This window comes from Lactuca serriola, chromosome 5 (genome assembly GCF_051521515.1).
Source record: "Lactuca serriola cultivar US96UC23 chromosome 5, Lser_US96UC23_V15, whole genome shotgun sequence".
NCBI lineage: Eukaryota > Viridiplantae > Streptophyta > Magnoliopsida > Asterales > Asteraceae > Lactuca > Lactuca serriola.
The window spans coordinates 69,468,190-69,472,458 of record NC_136412.1 but is presented as its reverse complement, the minus strand read 5'-3'; the positions used below and the strand labels follow the sequence as shown (position 1 = coordinate 69,472,458).

Sequence of the window (4,269 nt, the reverse complement as noted above, 5' to 3'; positions counted from 1 at the left end):
GTTAGAAATGATAATTAGCCAAAGTGGATCATCAATGTAAATAAACCAAATTTAAGGGTAAAAATAACATTTATTTTCAAATTGGACCAAAAATGTAAATTTTTCCAAAATTGGGCCGAAAGTGTAAATTTTTACGAACAAGGGGTTTAAAATTCGCTTTTCTGTAAAACAGGGTTCTAAAAGTGAAAATAAAACTTTTTGGACTAACACTATAAATTTTTAGACATTTAAGACAAAATTGCAAATTTTTATAATTTATGGACTAAAGTGTAATTTTTACAAACTTTGGGCCTAAATTAAACATTGGAAGGTTATTAGCCAAAAATGTCATTTTTACAAAAAGGATATTTTTATTATGAATCTAATAAACCTCGAGCTAAAACAAACAATGGAGTAAACACAAACGAACAAAACACGTCGATAACTATTTATTGGACCTAATATTCATAATCTTGGCCATTGGGCCCTAAGGGCCCAATTAAGTGTATATTGAGCCCAATGTTTTCCATGACATGTTTAGTTGGCCTTACGACCCACTTACACGTTAATTTGGGCCTAAATTATGGGTTACATGTTTATTGGGCCTTGTGGCCCATTTTCATGCCTATTGGGCCTAAATTACCCTTTTATTATGTTATTGGACCTTTGTGGCCCATTTACATGTTAATTAGGCTTGGAATGAAAATTCACATACTTTGTAGATCGTAAATATACCTCTACATAGTTCATGAATTTGTATACTTACCTTTGGAATTGAAAAATCTATAACCTACACGTAAAACATTAAACATGGGGAAAATCTTATCAAACGGGAAAGGTTGAGAATCTAGTGAGACTTGTCGGTTGGCACCTCTGAGTGTACAATCGTAGCATGTAGTTATAATCATATTTTCCTAGATGGAAAGCGGGAGTTTGTGTATAGATCTATACGGGGTGACCCCCCATGCCTTAGCTGCTCACTACAACTAGAGTAGGCCAGTCTAGGGCGACAACATCCTTAGCAAGACCGGTGTATGGGAAAATGCCAAGACGGGCGACTTAGTCATTATCATACATGGTTATAAAGGTTTATGTAGGGATTCAACACCACTTAAACACACAGAAGATTAAATCTTTAATTGTGTCAACACGAAAACACTTAATCAACGAGACAAGAACCTAGATATTAAGACAAAAAAATATCGGATTTTCATGGAAAAATATTCATATACGTTTATCACTTATTCACGATACAATGAATTTAAACTACACTCATATACGTTATAACTATGAATTTCACACATGCAAGCATACTTGATTTTCACATCGTTTTCAGATAATTTATAAAAAATATCGGATTTTCTGGGTTTTTACGAAAGATACAAAGTTTTTTATTCAACCATACTTATGAACTCACCAACATTATATATGTTGACCATTTTCAAAATAACTTGTATTCTCAGGTAATCGTTAAGCTGGAAGAATTGCAAGCGTTTTTGGTTTTGTTTATGTAATATCACTTGTCGTATTTTTAACAATTTGAACTTATGTAATTTAACGATGTACTTGAAGTAAACAATGTTGGTTGTATTATGTAATGTTGGTAATGAATGTGTTATGTTTCATGTATATTCATTGTGATGATTATTCAATTGTTAGTCACACGATCCCCGGATGTTTCCGCAGTCAGGTTCGGGGGTATGACATATGATTCAACACATTATCTTTTCTCTCGTTGCTTTCCTTATACTGGTGCTAAGGTTTATCTTGATGGCGATTTTATACGATTCCAGAATTACAGTATCTTTGATGAGTATTCTGGACCTAACGACACTGCTGTTTATGGGAATACTACAAGGAACAGTTGCTTTTTTTTTTCAAGATTCAATGAGGCAGGTTGTTTTGAAATCTATGACTATTGTGTTGACTAATATTGACTACTTTGTAAGAAAAGTTACAATTTCTGGGACAGGAAATGAGTCAGTTTATGTTATAGCAAACTGCAGAGCTCATTATGAAGGAACCGAGCCTCAGATATGGAAGAGACAGGAGGCAAATTACATGCTTTTGTTGCAATTGCAGGGACAGGTGGCATTATGGCTCGTGTTTCTTGCTTTTTAAAGGAAAATGATCCAAGGATAAACTGTTATCTTGTGACCTCCTAGTTATGGCTTGTTTAACAAAGTTACAAGAGGAGTGATGTATACAAGAGAACAGGCTGAAGGGAAGTGGTTATAGAACCCATTTGATATTGTCACTGAAGGAATAGGGATCAATAAATTGACTGAGAATTTCAATATGGCTCGACTTGATGGAGCTTTCAGGGGTAATGATATTAAGGTTGTGGAAATGTCAAGGTACGATTGAAAGTTTGTCAAAATTATTTTGTTTTTCTGAGTTGTAATACTATTTGTTTGTTCCTTTTTTATCATTAGATTCCTTTTGAAGAATGATGGGTTGTTTGTTGGAACTTCTTCAGCAATGAACTGTACTGGAGCTGTGAGAGTGGCTAAATTGTTGGGTCTAGGCCATACAATTGTAATGAGTTTGTGTCATAGTGGGATGAGGCATTTAAGCAAGTTTTGTAACCTGGAGTACCTCTCTCAACATGGCTTGACACCCTTTGCAAAAGGGTTACAATTTCTTGATTGATTGTTAAGGTCCTCTCACTCAGCCATACATGTATATTCAATAGGCAATGAGAATGATCCGGGAATTATTCACAAAGTTGTCAAAGATATTTTTGCCAAGATTGACATGGTATATAACTATATTCTTATAATTTCACTAGTATATATATATATATATATATATATATATATATATATATATATATATATATATATATTTGGAAATTACAATATGATTTTGTTGATTTTGGTTTAGATATATTTTCAATCGATAAAATGGATGATGTCACACGTGAATTACATGTGATTCATATGTAAATCACATGCGAATCACATATGAATCATATATGAATCACATGTAAATCACATGTAATTCACATGTAAATCACATGTAATTTACATGTGAATCATATAAGATTCAAATGTAAATAACATATAAATCAAATATGAATTACATGTGATTCATATGTAAATCACATGTAATTCACTTATGAATCACATTCATATGTAAATCACAAGTGAACCACATATGAATTACATGTAATTCATATGTAAATCACATGTAATTTACATATGAATTACATGTGAATGTGATTCATATGTGAATTACAAGTCATTTTCATGTGAATCACATGTAATATACATATAAATCACATGTGATTCACATGTAAATCACAAGTGGATCACATATGAATTATATGTGATTCACATATATATCACATGTAATTTATGTATGAATCTTAAAAGAAACAATAACATGAGAATATCATATTATATAATCACATGTGAATTTTACATGATATATACATATGTATTTTTGTGAATATTCTTGCATTAATCATTTTTATTTTAATTTTCTTGTAGATTGCAAGATTTTGTGGAAAATATTGAAGAGATGAATCATGATAAATTGAATAAAATATGAAAATTTTGACATGAAGACATGGAAATGCTTTGAAAATATGTAGCATTTTTAGTTTTTTATAATTTATTTTGTATTTTTAATATACTTAGACTATTGTGTTTATAGATTAGTAAATAAAAATATTTTTTTATGATTTACTTATAAATATTATAGTATAAGAAATATGAATATATGCCCTTAAACGTTGATTTTTTTGTTAAAAAATTATAGCTTTTTTTGTTAAATATTCCATAATTTTTTTAAATTTACTGATTTTTTGAACTTTATTGTTTTTAAAAAAATTGTAGTTTTTTTTCCAAAAAAGAAAAAAGAAAATTTTCAGTTTTTTTTTTTTTTTATAAATTTGATGTTTCTAAATTTTTTTTTTTAAAATCTGCATATTTTTAAAAATTCAAAAATTATTATTTTTTTTTAAATCCAAAAAATTGATTTATTATGATAATATTGTTGCATTAATGTCTAAGTCCATAACTATAATTGGTAAGACTTGACCCGACCCGGCATGGTCCATTTGGGTTGCATGGCATTATGCATTTGGATAGACTATGATGAGAGAAATAACACTTAAGGTTTGTTAATATATTATAAGTTCTAATATATTGATAAGATTATTTAATTAGTATTGATCAAGAATTAATCTAGAATTAATTAAGTGATTGTGACAACTCGATATTTTGAGACAATAAAATGTAACACCAATCAAATTTAGGTCAAAATTTAACATTCCTAAAATCT

At 29.7% G+C, this 4,269-nt stretch overlaps 1 pseudogene; it reads left to right on the top strand.

The window, feature by feature from the left end:
• The first annotated feature begins 1,749 nt into the window (after positions 1-1,749).
• LOC145049577 (cysteine synthase 2 pseudogene) lies at positions 1,750-2,631 on the top strand (annotated as a pseudogene).
• Positions 2,632-4,269: the final 1,638 nt, after the last annotated feature.